Raw genomic sequence first — 18,940 nt, 5'->3', positions numbered from 1 at the left:
GACCACCAGTGCCACAGAAGGGCCCCCAGACCATGGGAGGAAGACCACTGCAGCGAGCGGGAAGACCACGAGAGCCCTGGGAGGACTCAAGAATCCTGGGGAGAAGACCACCACCGTCAGCGGGAAGACCACCAGTGCCACAGAAGGGCCCCCAGACCATGGGAGGAAGACCACTGCAGTGAGCGGGAAGACCACGAGAGCCCTGGGAGGACTCAAGAATCCTGGGGAGAAGACCACCACCGTCAGCGGGAAGACCACCAGTGCCGCAGACGGGCCCCCAGACCATGGGAGAAGATCACTGCAGTGAGCGGGAAGACCACGAGAGCCCTGGGAGGACTCAAGAATCCTGGGGAGAAGACCACCACCGTCAGCGGGAAGACCACCAGTGCCACAGAAGGGCCCCCAGACCATGGGAGAAGACCACTGCAGTGAGCGGGAAGACCACGAGAGCCCTGGGAGGACTCAAGAATCCTGGGGAGAAGATCACCACCATCAGCGGGAAGACCACCAGTGCCACAGAAGGGCCCCCAGACCATGGGAGGAAGACCACTGCAGCGAGCGGGAAGACCACGAGAGCCCTGGGAGGACTCAAGAATCCTGGGGAGAAGACCACCACCGTCAGCGGGAAGACCACCAGTGCCACAGAAGGGCCCCCAGACCATGGGAGGAAGACCACTGCAGTGAGCGGGAAGACCACGAGAGCCCTGGGAGGACTCAAGAATCCTGGGGAGAAGACCACCACCCTCAGCGGGAAGACCACCAGTGCCACAGAAGGGCCCCCAGACCATGGGAGGAAGACCACTGCAGTGAGCGTGAAGACCACGAGAGCCCTGGGAGGACTCAAGAATCCTGGGGAGAAGACCACCACCCTCAGCGGGAAGACCACCAGTGCCACAGAAGGGCCCCCAGACCATGGGAGGAAGACCACTGCAGCGAGCGGGAAGACCACGAGAGCCCTGGGAGGACTCAAGAATCCTGGGGAGAAGACCACCACCCTCAGCGGGAAGACCACCAGTGCCACAGAAGGGCCCCCAGACCATGGGAGGAAGACCACTGCAGCGAGCGGGAAGACCACGAGAGCCCTGGGAGGACTCAAGAATCCTGGAGAGAAGATCACCACCATCAGCGGGAAGACCACCAGTGCCGCAGAAGGGCCCCCAGACCATGGGAAGAAGACCACTGCAGCGAGCGGGAAGACCACGAGAGCCCTGGGAGGACTCAAGAATCCTGGGGAGAAGACCACCACCGTCAGCGGGAAGACCACCAGTGCCACAGAAGGGCCCCCAGACCATGGGAGGAAGACCACTGCAGTGAGTGGGAAGACCACGAGAGCCCTGGGAGGACTCAAGAATCCTGGGGAGAAGACCACCACCGTCAGCGGGAAGACCACCAGTGCTGCAGAAGGGCCCCCAGACCATGGGAGGAAGACCACTGCAGCGAGCAGGAAGACCACGAGAGCCCTGGGAGGACTCAAGAATCCTGGGGAGAAGACCACCACCGTCAGCGGGAAGACCACCAGTGCCACAGAAGGGCCCCCAGACCATGGGAGGAAGACCACTGCAGCGAGCGGGAAGACCACGAGAGCCCTGGGAGGACTCAAGAATCCTGGGGAGAAGACCACCACCATCAGCGGGAAGACCACCAGTACCTCTCACATGAAGCTGAGTTCCACCATGTCAGAGATCCCAGGCAATGAAAGCCATCCATATCAGAATGAAGATGGCTCACACAGAGGTGTTAATGCTGGAGGAAGGAGGGAGAATGATTCATTCCCTGCCTGGGCCATAGTTATTGTGGTCCTGGTGGCTGTGATTCTATTCCTGATGTTCCTTAGCCTTATCTTCTTGGTAAGGGACAGGGATGCTACAAGGAAGTGAATCCATCAGATAGGAAGTTGATGAGAGATTATAGATCTGAACCAGAGGGTGTAATAAGCTCAGAAAAAGAGACATTGTGGTGTGGAGGGGATGGTAATATAGGGGTAGTGGTGGCGAAAACGATGGGGAAAGACAGTGATGCATGGGGCATGAATAGTGGCATGAGAATAAAGGATGTAGAATAGGGAAGAACTGTGTATTTGAGATAGAATCTGGGATGTGAGAATAGGGGATATAAAGGTAAGGAAAACTGGACAGAAGAGGGAATTGGAGATGAAATCTGGAGCTTAGCGCATGGGATCTGGGGCTGGAATAAGGATCAAGGTTTGGATGGAATCTTGGGAAAGGAGGAAGCTAAACATCGAGTATCAGGAATAATAGAATCAAAGGGTTATGGGTGTGGAGGAAGCAAGTGACATAGCAGATGGAGCCCATTTCTCCTTTCTCCTAATCACAGGTCTCCTACATGACAAAAACACGCCAGGCACTGATCCAGAACAAGGAGGACAATGACCCAGAAGATGATGGAGGCCCTAACTCCTACCCAGTCCACCTGATGGAGCAGCAGACTCTTGGCATGGGCCAGATCACTTCCCCACGGTGATCCCTCAGAAAGTGCCCAGCTCTTCCATGCTCTTCCATGAGGAGTTAGACTCACAGTTTGTATTTCCTAGACTCCGGGAAGGGCAAAGTATGGAAAGTTAACGGCATTCACCCTTCATCTGCTGTGTTCTTATTGAAACTGGTCTAGGGATGAGATGATAAGCAAGAAGATGTGAGTCTGGGAGATATAAAAGAAGGAATGAATAATATGAGCATGTGTAGAAGATGATGGTTTCAGAATGAAAAGCTGTTTGATGGACATATGGGATGGGCACCAAAATAGGACACCAAGTCTTGGGAAGAGCAGCATAGCTAAGGGAAGTTTGGGGGCAATGCCCCAGATCTGATTGGAAGTTGGGTTTCAGGACCAATCTATATTTCTATCTACTATTACTCAGACTGTGTGTGTAGTAAGCAGGCTTGTCTCTCAGTTCCCAGGACACTTAACCCCCTCCTTTTTAAAATGAATAAGTAAGATCTGAGAAAAAAGGAGGACTTATTTCTTTTTTATCTTTTTTTTTTTTTTACATTTTTAAAATTTAAATTCAATTTGCCAACCTATAACACCCAGTGCTCATCCCATCAAGTGCCTAAGCAGACTTATTTCCTTCACCATCTTCCATACCTGGGAGAAAGGAAAAATTCAGAAAATATCATAAATATCTCTCATCTAGATAATTCTTCCCTCATCCCCCTGAATCCTTTTGCTTTTCTAAATGTCTACAGTAGGCATCTTGCCTGTTTGGCTTGCTGGGTTGTAGGTGGCATGCAGGGAGGGATTTTTGTTTGGCCTACAGTCTTACCCATTTATCCCCATCAGGACTTCCATGATGGTGTTCCCCACTCATCATTTATTTTCCTATCTGTTTTACCAAAAGCCAGTTCAGGCTTTTCCCTTTCCCTTTTCACCTTCTCCATTGCCCCCATTCTCTCTCTTCCTCACACATTCACCCCAGATTCTGATTTTCCTCTTTGTAGGTATCTCATCTGGATTTTCTCTCCTATTCATTAAAGCCCTTTTACCTATTAGTGTTTGGCAGAGGGGGAAAGAATAGACAGATAATAGATAGCTTCCTATCTATTGGTCTTTTTATAATAAGGTATAAAATATTTGTAAAGTAAGGACATCATAATTTCTGGACTATCAGTTGGGAGAAGTCCTGACTGGTGTTCCTGACTCTGGCTGTGACCTTACAGATGATCTTAAGCAGGAGTGGCTAGAGAACAGGAATTCTTTAGAGGGTCATGGAAGAGGAGGCTGAATTTCTATTGCTTCTAAGAGGAGTCACTCCTGAGTTCCTGCTGGGCTTAATTGCATGGTGACAAAACAGGGAGAAAATGTGTTAATTAATTAGCAAGTATTTCTAAGCACCTATTATAAATTCTGTTGAGGATTATAAAGAAGTATAAGACAAGGTTGCCAATCAGGAATATAGGAAATATTAATTTTCCTAATATAGGAAAATTAAAATTAAATACATAATAAGAGATATCACAAGGCAATACTAGAATAAAACAGAATAAAACAGCACTCTAATGAATTAAACCTGATATTTATGGGCAACTACTATATCCCAAGTTTATGTTAGGACACTAGCCCTGCTCTAAAACCGTTCCATGCCCAAATGTCAGTCCCAGCAGAACCATCGCTCATCATCCACGTAGCCTTGGCTCTCACTTATACAAAAGGAGGATCAGCAACCTCCCTGACCAGAAAGACATTTCAGTTTGTCACAGGCCTTCCAGTTTGAACTTCATTTGGAATCAAAACATAGTGGTTGGGATGCCTGGGTAGCTCAGTGGTTGAGCATCTGCCTTGGGCTCAGGGCATGATCCCGGGAAGGGGATCGAGTCCCACATTGGGCTCCCTGCATGGAGCCTGCTTCTCCCTCTGCCTCTGTCTCTACCTCTCTCTGTGTGTCTCTCATAAATAAATAAAAACTTTTAAAAAATGCAGTGCTTTTTGCTACTTTTGGCATTCTCATTTGCAGGAAGCTAGAAGTCTATCATGAACGGTGGTCCTAACACGGACACTCCTTGTCACTGAGTTATTTACCAGGGTCCACTCCAGGCTGGGTGGATACCTCTGAATCTCCCACCAGAGTTCTGCTCTGCTAAAGGCAGAATTGTATCTTGAATCAGAATGGTGGCATTCCAGATGTCAGAGGGGCCCCAGACTTAGGTCCCTGGAAGGAGCCTTGAGGCAGAGGGGGACACCTGGTTCTGGAAGAGGGCTGGGGTGCCTGAGAAAAAAGGACAAGGATGCCAGGTTTTTAGTCATCTGGGCAAATGTGACTGAGCATGTGTCAGCTGCCAGGACAGGAGTGTCACTGGTTCTCAGAAGAAGGCAGATACCGCCCATCCCTAGTTTCTAATCATTGAATTTCTGCAGCCTGGACCTAATTTAAAAAACAAAACCAAACTAAGCAAGAATACCTCTGAGCGCCCCCCACCAGAGTGTCAAACATCCAACCTAATGCCTTTCCACCAAGGCACCCAACTGGAGCATTGGGGGTCAAAGGGTATATGTTCTGGGAGTGTGGAAGTTTCTCCAAATGTAACAGGAAGTATGAGCCCAAACACAGTGGCTAACAGTCTCCCTTCTCCCTTCTTTCTCCCTGATGCTCACTTGGAAATCTAGGGAGAAACCCTCTGACAAGCTCCAGCGATGGGCTCACATTAGAGAAAAGTGAATGGTTGAGGGGTAAGGAGGGAATGGCTCCTTCCTTACAAGCTAAACGCCACACCCCACCCAGACCCCCTCAGGAGAGATCAATGCCCAAGACCCCTGGAGCCGAGGTGGGCGCCCAGCGTGAGGGCAGAGAGGTGAGGAGGTGAGCTCTGGGCCCTCGAAGCCTCGGCCCTCCCTTCCCTCTAGGCTCCACTTGGCCTAGGGGAGCCCCCAGCACTGCCCCGGGTGCCCCCCGCCGCCCCAGCACCGGAAGGAGCCTGGGCGCACCTGCCCATGCGGGCACAGCCTCAGACTCTGGCGGTGCGCGCCCCCCACCCGCAAACCTCCGGACTAAAGGGAAGTTTTCACCGCAGCATGGGTTTCAATCCTCCAAGAACTCTCCTTTAGTACACTTGTGTGACAGGTGGCAAAGCCAAGACTCAGGGAAGTACCTTGTTCAAACCCATACTCTGGGCTCTGGGATCAGAGTTCTCCTCCCAACTCCATTTCACTTCACTTTCAATTACACTTTGTTCCTTAGTGTAACGTGGCAGCGGGACCTGGATGGGTGGGATGTTATAGGGACCATCTAAGGAACAAAGTGTATTGAGGTTTGTGCAAGACAGCATCCAGCTCCTTCTTCCAGAGGCCAGGTCTCCCCTTTCAGCCCCTTGGACTTCCCAGAGTTCCGTTCTTCTGGCCCCACTGGGCCAGGGTCTGTCCTGACAGCCTCTGTTACTCTCTGAGACTCATTCACTGGACTCAGTCACAGTGCTCTGCCCTCTGTGCCAGCACCAGTGCCCCTTGCAGCTGACTGTGCCAGCACAACTGTTTCTGGACAGTGACTGCTGGTGTGGTAAGAAGATCCAATGACCTGGGGCCCAGTCATCCTCATTTTTCTCACTTCTGCCTCCTACAAAGGCCTCTGTTCCAGAAATAAGACATCCCCAGAGAAAACAGGTTTTTGCTGACTTCTGGTCCCAATGATGGGTCTCCTTTCCTCTGACAGGTTTGAGTCTCTTGCTCTCTCTCCTTCCCTGTTCCTACCTGTCTAAATTGTCAGAGATGCCCCTCCCTGGAGAGAAGGGGCCCAAAAGTTATGTACCTCCCCTGCCCCCAGCCGCCCCCAGCAGCAACTATAAAGCCCACAGCAATGGCCAAGTGAGACAGCAAAGTGAGCCGGGCATATTGTACAGAAAGTGTTGGAACCCAAGAGTCCAGCTGTTCCAGTCCCTGGCTTCCTTTACCATGTAACTTATCCCAACTGATTTTACTGATCCCACAACCCTGGCCCTAGTAAGCTTTTAATTCTTCTTGAAACTTCATGTCCTAATGAGAGTCCAGACATCAACTTGTCCTCTGCAGCCCAATCCTGCTGTAGAACCCAGGCATTCTGGATAACAATTCCCTTTTTTTTTTTTTTTAAGATTTTATTCATTTATTCATGAAGACACCCAGAGAGGCAGAGACACAGGCAGAGGGAGAAGCAGGCTTCCTGCCAAGAGCCCAATGCGGGACTCAATCCCAGGACCCCAGGATCACGCCCTGAGCCAAAGGCAGACACTCAACCACCGAGCCGCCCAGGTGCCTTCCCCTTTTTAATTATTAAAACCAATGCCAGAGGCACCTGGGCGGCTCGGTGGTTGAGTGTCTGCCTTTGGCTCAGGGCGTGATCCTGGGGTCCTGGGATTGAGTCCCGCATTGGGCTCTTGGCAGGAAGCCTGCTTCTCCCTCTGCCTGTGTCTCTGCCTCTCTGGGTGTCTTCATGAATAAATGAATAAAATCTTAAAAAAAAATAAAATAAGAAATAAAACCAATGCCAAATAACTTATAAAGGCTCTTCATTTCCACTGTAGGATGGAAAGCCTGAAAAGGGAGTAGGCCAGGTAGGTGTGGATTTGATAGGAACAGGCCTGGGTTAAATGAACAAAAGGACTTTTGGATGGTGTTTTTTTCTTTTTCCTTTGATATTTGTTTCTTTTTTAAAATTTAAATTCGATTAGCCAACATGAAGTACATACTTAGTTTCATATGTAGTGTGCAATCACTGATATTTTATTTTTCTTGTGCCCTCTCTCTGGTGTCTCCCAGTGACTGCCCTGGAGACTGTTGTCTTGCACATTCTATTCTCTTCCTCCTCCCGGTCTCTCTGCGAACTCCTTCAGCTTGAACCATTATTACTGCAGATAGCTTCCAGACTCATCTCCAGCCTGTATTTGCTCTGAAATCCAGTCCTGTATTTCCAGGCCTATTTTTCCCATAACAACTTCACTTAGATGTCATGTCATATTGAACATGTTTGTCCAGCAAACATTTTTGGAGCATTTCTTCCATGCTAGATCTGAAGATATATCAGTGAACAAAGCAACAACAGGTCCTGCCTTTAGGGATCTCACAGTCCACTGGGAAAGGCAGATATCACACAAAGAATGACACATAAATACAGAAGAGTTACAAGTGTGCAAAAATGCTAACAGGCACCGCCTCATCTTCCCACCATCAGGTCTCTACAATTTCCCTCATCTGCATCCATTCTCTCCCTCCCTGATCCCTCTTAACATTGGAGGAGTCCTTCTAACCTGTCTTGCCTTTCCGTAGGTTTCTAACCCCCTCCCCAACACTCTGTCTACTTCCCCTTCTTCTCCAGGTCCTTCCCATTGGCATCCACGCTCTAGAACAGTGAGTGTGCACAAGAATCACCAGTAAGAGATTCTATTTGTCTACTTATTTATTTATTAAAAATTCTTTTTTATTGAGGTACAATTGATATATAACATTATATTAGTTTCAAGTGTATAACAAAATGATTAGATATTTGTATACATTGAGACATGATCACCACAATAAGCCTAGTTAACATCCATCACCACATATAATTACAATTTTTGCATGTGTGTGTTGAAAACTTAAGATCTACACTCTGTGTAACTTTGAAATATACAACACAGTATTTTTTAAGAAGTTTTTTAAAATATTTTTTTAAATTTTTTAAATTTATTTATGATAGTCACAGAGAGAGAGAGAGGCAGAGACATAGGCAGAGGGAGAAGCAGGCTCCATGCACCGGGAGCCTGACGTGGGATTCGATCCCGGGTCTCCAGGATCACGCCCTGGGCGAAAGGCAGGCGCCAAACCGCTGCGCCACCCAGGGATCCCTACAACACAGTATTATTAACTATAGTCACCATGCTGTACATTACATCCCCAAGACTTACTTATCTTATAACTGGAAGTTGTACCTTCTGATCCTTTTTACTCATTTTGCCCACTCCCACCCCCTGCCTCTGGTAACCACCAATCTGTTCTCTGTATCTATGAGCTGTTTTGTTATAGCATCCACATATAAGTGAGATCATACAGTATTTGTCTTTCTTTCTTTGACTTACTTCACTTAGCATAATGCCTTCAAGGTCCATCCATGTTGTCACAAATGGCAGGATTTCCTTTTTTATGGCTAAACAATATTTCATTGCATATATGCGATATTATTTCTAAAATGTAGGTTTTGGCCCCTGTCCCTTGGGGTTCCTGAGTCAGTAAGTTTGGGGTTGGGGCTGGGATCTGCATTTTAACAAGCTCCCAACCAATCTTGAAGCCTCTGGGCCAGGGGCCACACTTTGAAAAGTTCTGTTCTTCCAGCATCCACTTAACAAGCCCATATTTTTCCCAATTCTGCCCTCTGTCATTGCCAAGTTTCTTGAAATCATTCCTAAAAACACAATCTCTATTTTCTCATCTTCTACTCACTGTATATATATTTCCTTTGCAAATTTTATCAGAGTAATTCATGTGAATAGTTTTAAAGTCCAGTTGTCCTATAGATTCATTACAAAAAAATAGCTATCTCTGATGCACCCGCCCCCTTCACATCTGATGTTTGCTATCCAGAGGTGGCAACTCTTAACTTTTAGTTTTTCTCCTGATATTTACACCTAAGATCAAGAGGGCCTCTCCCTTTTGGGCCCTGAAAGAGCCCTAGTTAGAGTTTTACAGATTTTTGTTTCTTTGTTTCTGATGTTACCTATTTACTTATTCATTGCCTTTCTCCCTTACTTGGGAGAGCTTCCTACCTAATTTTTTACCACTATGTCCCATGCCTGAAATACCACATGCCTTATGGAAGCTTCTTAAGGAATATTTTCGAATGAATGAATGAGAAGTTCTAGACACAGAGAATGCCTATCAGAGAGGAACTTAGAGCAATCAAGAATCTCCTAGATTCTTCTCTAATCCATTCCCACTGCTACTACTTGTTCTAGCACTTTATACTTTTTAAAAAGTAAATAAAGGAAAGAAAGAAACCATCCCAAGTATCTCCCCCTACCATTTTCTTGTGTCTCTTTACTAAGAGAACTTTTATTACTGCCTAACACATCAGTTCTGACCTTGACTGCCTCAAGAGACCCAGCAACATCTGGCCTTATCCAATTTGCAGCCTGACTGCCTTCCTTTCATGCATAACAACCCATAAGCTCTCCTCAGGCAGGGACAGTATAAGAGTCCCAGAGAGTGAAGGGGGTCTCTGCTCAAGTGCCCTCCCTTTTTGGTGTGACGTCTCCTTACTTCCACCTAGCTTAGGGAGTGCTTCTGAGATCTGTCCACATGACCTCTATGTTTTTGAACAACACATTTTCTCCTTTATCTGAGCTCCAAAAATCCTTAGTGTTAGAGAGATGATATGCAGTTTCTGTTTGTGTTGCCTCCTTAGCATGTGTTAAATGAGATGATTCACCTAGGCACATAGAGTGAGAAAAAACCCCACAAAAACCAAAACCTGAGGATTCTGATTAGTAAAATTCTTGAGGAAAGAGGAAAGCACAGAGATCAAATGATTCATTCATTCATTCAACAGCACAGTTGAGTCAGCAGTCATGCCCATGGCATCTGCATAAAAATAAAATTAAAAAAAAAGGAAGAGGAAAGAACTACCATAGCTTCACCCTATAAGGTGCATGCTTCCACATGCATGGGTAACATAGTTCTGCTGACTCAACAGACACAAGAATGACAAAGATGGGCAATGCTCCCAATTAAATAAAAAAAATGCACAAATTGGGGTGCCTGGGTGGCTTGGTCGGTCCAGCAGTCAGTGGAGAGTGCAACTTTTTTTTTTTAAGATTTTATTTATTTATATGAGAGACAGAGAGAGAGGGCACAAGCAAGAGGAGGGGCAGAGGGAGAGGGAAAAGCAGACTCCCTGTTGAGCACAGAGCCCACATGGGGCTCCATCCCAGGACTCTGAGGTCATGACCTGAGCTGAAGTCAGATGCTTAACCCACTGAGCCACCCAGGCGCCCCAGCATGTGACTCTTGATCTCGGTGTTGTGAGTTCAAGCCCTACATCAGGCATAGATATTACTTTTTTAAAAAATCTTTAAAATAAATGCAAAAGTGAGAATGATTCTTGAATAAAAATTAATATACTTTAAGGAGGACTATAGCTCCTGGGCCCAGCACAGCCTCTGAGCCCTCCGTGTCCCTTATCATAGCTTCTAGGCACACAACCAAGACCACTGCAGCCCCAGGGGCCACCACACAGTGGGTCTCCATGACGGACTCCTCCGTAGGCCTCAGAGCAACTCAGCCTGTCAGGCCATCGCTGTCTCCACCACAGTCTCTGTACCCACTATGACCTCTAACGCAGCCCCCGATACCACTGCAGTTTCCATTAAAACCCTTGTGACAAACACTAAGTCCGTGCCCTCCTTAGTCACCCCAATAACTGCCAAGCCCATCACAGGCTCTGAGAGCACCTCTTCCTCCATGATGACATATGTGCCCGCCACAGTATTCACTATGACCTCTGAAATCACCACAAGCCCTAGGGCCACCATAGATTCCACTGTAGCTTCAAATGCCACTGCAGAGTCTGTCCAGCATAGGCTCTGAGATCACCATGCCCTCCACAGCAATATGTGTGCCCACAATGGCATCCTCCTTCACCTCTGAAATCTCCATAAGCTTGGATGCCACCATAGCTTCTACCACAGCCCCTGAGATCATCCCACTTTCCACTACCATGTCTGTGTCAACCACTTTCTCCAACACTGCCTTTGAGATCACCTCAGCCTCTGAATGCACTGTGCTCTTCATCATGGTCTCTGGGACTACCATACCATGTCTTCCATAATAATGCCTGGGCCCATGGATACCCTTAAAATAAGCTCTAAGACCACAGCAGCCTCTAATACCACCATGGCCTCCACCACCAATGCTGAGAACACGTTGATTTCCATGGAAGCTTCTGAGAGCACTCTGGCCTCTACCACAGCCTCAGAGATGACTAGGGTCTTCACTAAAGCCTCTGTCACAGCTTCAGAGTCTGTGCCTCCCACAAGTGTGGCAAGACCTCCTGAAACCACTACAGCATCCATGCCCACCACATTCTCTGCCATAGCCTCTGAAACTACCACAGCCTCTGAGACCACCAAAGATTCTGACTTCACCATGGTCCCTCCCACCACCTCTAATACCACCAGATCCTCCACCATAGCATCTCCACCCATGATAGTCTTTACTACAGCTTTTGAGTCCACTGTGGCCTTCAGCATAGTCTCTGAGACCACCACATCTTCCACAATAATATCTCTGCTCCCCATAGCTTCTACTACCGGTGCTAAGAACACAACAGTCTCTGAGACCACCATGGTCTCCACCATTACTTCTGAGACCACTCTGGGTTCTTCCATAACATCTATGCCCATCATACTTATCACCACAGACTCTGAGACCACCAGTGCTCCCAGCACAGCTTTCAAGATAATTACTCCTCCACCACAAGGTCCATTCTAACCACAGCCTTCAGCATAGCCTCTGAAATCAACATAAGTTCTTCAAGTATCCTAGTCTCTCAAACAACTTCAGAGGCCCTCAGGTGCAGCATTACAGCATCCATGCCAATGACAGCCTCTATCCCAGACTTTGAGGCCTCTGGGGCCTCTACCAAGGTCTCTGAGACCACCATGGCCTCCACAATTATATGTGGGCCCATTACAGGCTCTAAGAACACAGTTTTTGAGATTACCATGGCCTCCACCACCACCACTGAGACCACTAAAGCATCAACTGATCTCTCTGACAACACTGTGGCCTCTACCATAGCCTCTGAGGCACTGACAGTATCCACTAAAATTTTTGTGATGCTTGGAGAGTTTGTGCTCTCCACAACAATTCCATCTGCAGAGACCCTGACTGTCTCAACCACAGAGTCTAAGAGCACCACACTTTCTGTCTCAGCATCTGGGCCCATCATATTTTCTTCCACAGATTCTGGGGACCAAAGCTTCCATATCACCTTCTGGACCCACCACAGCCTCAGAGGTCACCACATCTTTCGCTTTGGCCTCATCACCCACCCTAGCCTCTACTTCTGCCTCTGGGGTCCCCACAGTCTCCACAGTCCCCACCAGTGTCTCTGAACCTTTCACAGACTCTTCCATCACCTCAGTGCCCACCAAAGCCATTGACTTTTCTATTCAGTCCATCACCAACACAGCTATATCAGGTACTGACCACCATCTCTTCTCTAACCACACACATTTACCTCCAGTGTTAACCGTCATCTTTTTGCCCGTTTCTGTCATTTCTGCTCTAGACTCTAGTCAAGCTACCACTCTTATACTTCTGCTCCCTCTTCTTGAATCCTATTCATTTCTACTCTGTCTCACCTTCTTTTGTTCATCGTCCATTTCTAACCCAACCAGAAACACTTCTTTGCAAGTATCCCCCCTACACACACACACACACACACACACACACACACACACACACACACAAGCTCATTATATTCCATCACTTCTGCCTAGAGGGAACTCACCTCAACTCTGTGACAAACATCCCAATTTGTCAGATGCTGTCACTTCTGTGCCAAGCACAATCAGCTCTGTTCCATCCACCACCTGTGACACTGCCATCTCATCTTCCATATATTGAGCCCTGATCCAGGGACTGCAAACTATACTTCATGGGCCAAATCTGCCTGTTATCTGTTTTCCCAAATGAGATGTTATTGGAACACAGCCACTTGTACTCCTTTACGTCTATAGCTGCTTTCCAGCTACTTTGCATACTTGTGACAGAGACTTTGTGACCTAAACAACTTAAAAATTTGCCATATGATGACCCTTTACAGAAGGTGTTTGCCAACCTTTGTTCCAAGGGTGATTAAGACCAAAATTATTTTTTCATACTCTGGCACTTGCTCTGAATAAAAGCACCTCTGTGCTTGCCATCCGTACTGGTGTTGGATGTGACTCTACCACTTTGTTCTGAGCTACCCACTGCTGTTCCGGTGACTGACATGTTCTTGCATCAACACAACCACTTCCAGTCTAAGCACAGCCCTTGCTGCTGATGCCACCTGCTGTATGTATTATGTCCTCCCGTCTTTTTTTTTTTTTTTTTGTATTTTTTTTATTGAGGTTCGATTGCCAACATATAGTATAATCCCCAGTGCTCATCCCGTCCAGTGCCCCCCTCAGTGCCCATCACCCAGTCACCCCCACCCCCCACCCACCTCCCCTTCCACTACCCCTTGTTCGTTTCCCAGAGTTAGGAGTCTCTCATTACCCTCACTGATATTTCCCACTCATTTTCCCTCCTTTCTCCTTTATTCAATTTCACTATTTTTTATATTCCCCAAATGAATGAGACCATATAAAGTTTGTCCTTCTCTGAATGACTTACTTCACTTAGCATAATACCCTCCAGTTCCATCCACGTTGAAGCAAATGGTGGGTATTTGTTGTTTCTAATGGCTGAGGAATATTCCATTGTATACATAGACCACATCTTCTTTATCCATTCATCTTTCAATGGACACCGGGGCTCCTTCCACAGTTTGGCTATTGACTCCAGGATCAGGCCCTGGGCCGAAGGCAGGCGCTAAACCACTGAGTCACCCGGGCTGCCCAAGTCCATGGTATTTTGATAAGGATTGCATTGAATGTGTACATTGCCCTGGGGAGCATTGATATTTTCATAATATTAATTCTTCCAATGCATGAGTATGGAATATTTTTCCATCTCTTTGTGTTTTCCTCAATTTCTTTCAGAAGTGTTCTGTAGTTTTTAGGGTATAGATCCTTTCCCTCTTTGGTTAGGTTTATTCCTAGGTATCTTATGCTTTTGGGTGCAATTGTAAATGGGATTGACTCCTTAATTTCTCTTTCTTCAGTCTCATTGTTAGTGTATAGAAATGCCACTGTATGTTCTGAGCACACTCACCTCACCTTTGTTGACAACCACGATTATGGTGTCAGCTGTGCTCCAGTGATGGCCCCTGTCTCATTCTGAGTAAATCTGAATCCATAATTCCTTCCTCTAGCAACATCCTTATGCCCAGAGAGTACATCACAAGAATATCAGACCCTCTCCCTTTTATCCCAGCCCACACTCTCTATCTGGATGATTGCTGCATCAATCCCAGTCACATTTCCTCGGTTTTAGCCTCCACCATCACCAGCACCATCACCAGCACCAGCACCACCAGTGGACCTCTTCTGTAAGACATTCACCTCTACTCTGGGGACCTCATGGCTTCAGGTGAACCACTTTCTACCATCTCTTCTCCCACCATGCAGCTCTTCTCAAACAACCAACATGATTAGTGTGTTAGATCAACCCTTCTGCTCTCAGTACACCTGCCTCCTTCTCAATTATTGTCAGTATAAATGCATCATATCATGTGACTTGCTTCCTAGGCACCAGGACCACTGGAACAAGACCAACGGCCCCATCTCTGTCACCATGGCCCCTGCAATGGACTCCATGTCCCCTGCTACCAGGAATATTGAACCTGAGGAAGCCCAGATACCTCTGACTGGGTACATCCACTGTTGAGCACCATCTATCAGCTCTGTTCCAGGTACCAGGAACACCAGGATGAGATCTACCCAGGAGCCAACCACCACTCCTGGAAGCAGCACCACTTCGCATAAAATAGGCCCACTCACCACAGGCACGGACCCAGTTACTATGAGCCAAATGCCAACACATGGGACTAAGCCAAATGGATATTTGCAGTCCTGGGACAGCGTCCTCATCTCTCTATTTGACGTTGTGGTAGGTGTTGGACCATTATCAGGACTGAGCTTTTGCCTGGTGAGTTACCGTGGGTGGGGATGGAGGAACTACCTACATGATGGATCATGAGTGGGAAGAGAATAATGAGAATAGGACCACTAGGATGTTCAGGACAATAGAGCTGTGTGTGGAGAGTCACATACATCCTAGCGCAGTCAACATAAGAGCATCAGAAGCATACCTATTGGTCTCACAAATCAGCTTTATCACCTCACTGCAACAAGAGAGATGGCACACTGGAGGGACTAAGGAGCTTTATACTAAACCAAGGGAAAGAGTCATTATAGTGTTGAGGGAGTGCGGAGTTTTGGTGAAAGTTAAATGCAGCAAAGTGTTAGTAAGCTCACAACAAAGTAGAATGAATACTAGGGTCAACAGTAGCTCCAGAATGTGAAGCGGACTCAGTTTCCTTGGAGACAACAAAGTTACAACCAATGGGGAATGCTGTGTAGTTGACCCTTGAACAACATGGGGGTTAGGGGCACTGACATCCCTTATAGTCAAAAATCTGTGTAACTTTTGTGTCCCCCAGAATTTAACTACTAATAGCCTACTGTTGACTGGAAGTCTTTTTTTTTTTTTTTAAAGATTTTATTTATTTATTCATGAGAGACAGAAAGAGAGAGAGAGAGAGAGGCAGAGACACAGGCAGAGGGAGAAGCAGGATCCCTACAGGGAGCTGGATGTGGGACTCAACCCTGGGTCTTCAGGATCAGGCCCTGGGCTGAAAGCAGCGCTAAACCACTGAGCCAGCCGGGCTGCCCTGAAAGTCTTACCAACAACATAAACAGTTGGTTAACATGTACTTTGAATGTTATACATATCATACTGAACTCTTACGGTAATATAAGCTAGAGAAAAGAAAATGTCATTAAGAAAGTTCTAGGGAGGGACACCTGGGTGGCTCAGCAGCTGAGTGTCTGCCTTTGCCTCCAGAGTTCTGGGATGGGTCCCGCATTGGGCTCCTGCATGGAAGCCTGCTTCTCCTCCCTCTGCCTGTGTCTCTGCCTCTCTCTGTGTCTCTCATGAATAAATAAAAAAATAAATTTTTTTAAAAGAAAGTTCTAGGAAAAAACTGGGTGGCTCAGTTGGTTAAGAGTCTGCCTTCTGCTCAGATCATGATCCTACGGTCTTGGGATGGAGCCCCACATTGGGATCCCTGCTCAGAAGCCAGCTGCTTCTCCTTCTCCCTGTCTATACCTCTTGCTTGTGCTCTTTTGCTTGTTGTCTTTCTCTCTCAAATAAATAAAAAAAATTTTAAACTCTTTAAAAGGGGCACCTGGTGACTCAGTGGTTGAGCATCTGCCTTTTGCTCAGGTCATGGTCCCAGGGTCCTGCAATCGAGTCCTACATTGGGCTCCCCACAGGGAGCCTGCTTCTCCTTCTGCCTGTCTCTGCCTGTCTCTGCCTCTCTCTGCCTCTCTCATGAATAAATAAATAAAATCTTTAAAAAATCAAAAATAAAAAGTCTTAAAAAAAGAAAATTCTAAGGAAGAGAAAATACATCTACAGTATTATATTGCATTTCTCAAAAAATTCAGTGTAAAAGTGAACCAGTGGAGTTTGAAGCCATATTGTTCAAGGGTCAACTGTATTCAGAAACTCTTCTCTGCCCCTGGGATGGAAATTGAAGCTGATATTCTGTGTTAAAGTAACTTAGATTCTCCAGACAAGGGTAGGATATTTGCTTCTTACAAATATAATTTCAAACAGGAAACTTGTGATAGTCTATGCATTTAGAGAACCACATTTTTCATTGACAAAATCACTAAAAGTGACTAAGTCACTGAAACAAGGGGGCTGTTATGAAGGTTTACAACTGCAGTGTGTCCTTGGGGAAAACATTTTCCTGTGAACCTTGCAGCTGGCTTTACCCATATTGTCATCCCACCCTGAGGAATAGAAGTATGGACTGTTACTTTCTCAGTCTGGTTTTTACTTTCTCAGAGAATATGATATAAAGACCATGAAAGAGAGAAAGACAGAAAAGGTAAATGACAGATGTAATGAGAAGTAGGAAAAAGGAGAAGAAAGGTGAAATGGGATCCACCTATAAGTATATGAGTCAATGTGATGTGAATTGAAGACTGTTGAGAAAATAGGGACAAGCTTATTTTTTATAGAGTAGCTGAAAATAAGCACTGGAAAAAGGATCTCTAAAAAGTTCTAGAAAGATGAACATTTGAACTCCCAACAGGTTTTTCACCTTCATTATTAGACATTGCTTCCAAGGGCAAAAGAGTGAAGGTGGGTTCTTTTCCCCTCCTTCTATAATTTTACCCAAGTGAAAAGAAATTCACTTTTCTAGGTACCTCTTAGCACAGCTTAAACAGGTTGGAAGTTTCAGAATACTTCACTAAATACTAAAAAGGCAGATAACAAGGAAATGATCTTCACAAGGACAGAAGCCACAGAAACACTCACCCTCCTATAGGGGAAGCTTCTGACGCTCTGAGAACTGACATGTGTAGAGGCCCAGAAGCCCCTGAAGCTCTCTGTGGTGGATGATAGCCATGTGCCAGGCAGCAAAATGCATCTCTGCTTTCCATTCTTTATCCTGGTCTTCATCTTCTATTCTAATGCATTTTTCTTGTTCTATCTTTTAAAAATATATTTATTATTTCCTGTTTGGGCTGTATGTGTTCCTGTAAGTGGTCTTCAACATTTGTAGGTCTTCAACATTTGACCCACAAAAAATACATGAGAAATTTACACACTAGCCACAAATGGTTGGCATAATTTCCAATCAACTTACTTTAGTTTCTTACTTCAGAATCTTGAACCTTTCCCATGGCAGAAACAAAACGCAACTTTCTGGCCATGAGAAATTCTCTAAATGTTTAAGATAAAGATGTAATAATAAAAACTAGCACTTTATTCGTTGTTTACTAGGTGTGAGGTCCAGAGCCAAGAGTGTAAGAGAACCTTGTCTTTCTTTTACTCTGGATAACCACGTTGGGGGTACATACTCTTATGATCCCATTTCACAAACTACGGCATGAGAGTCAGAGACTAAAGTAACTTCCTGAAGATCACAGGGCAGGGCTCTAATCCAACTTGGCTTGATTGAAGAGCCATGTTCTTAGCTGCAGTTTAAAGCCTGTTCTTCAACTTTTAGCTCTTTATGGACTTTCTCTTGTCTTTTTAAAAATTGAAGTAAAATTAACAAGAGGTGCACAAATCTCAACTGTACAATTTGATTAATTTTAAAATGTGCACACACCCCTATAATCACCACTCAGTTTAAAATATGAAACATTTCTATCATATGAGTAGTTTCCGGTGTGTCCCCTCCCAGTCATCCCAATACCTGCCCAACCAAAAGTAAATACTATTCTAACTTCTATTTAATGAACTTTCATTTATTTTGTACCTGTCTTCACAGATATACAAATTTTTAGTTGAATAGCACAACAAAAGACTCCCTATTTCTGGGAGACTCTACTTCTTAGGTACAGGATATGGATTTACCTTTGTCTCGAAAGTTTAGTGGCATATAATCTTACCACGGTACAGAGAAAGATCACAATTTTCATACACAGAATATATAAGCACAATAACTAGAAGGCTGTTTTCACAGAGAAGTAAATAAATAAATAATAAGAAAACCAGTAATATCACACCTACCAAAAAAAGGATAAAAACAGAAAATAGACAATATTGAAAAGTGAAAATTTGTGATTTTTCACAATTTAAGAGGGTTTAA

Source organism: Vulpes lagopus, chromosome 1 (assembly GCF_018345385.1).
Source record: "Vulpes lagopus strain Blue_001 chromosome 1, ASM1834538v1, whole genome shotgun sequence".
In the NCBI taxonomy this organism is placed as follows: domain Eukaryota; kingdom Metazoa; phylum Chordata; class Mammalia; order Carnivora; family Canidae; genus Vulpes; species Vulpes lagopus.
The sequence above is the reverse complement of the archived record's forward strand: the minus strand, read 5'-3'. Positions refer to the sequence as shown.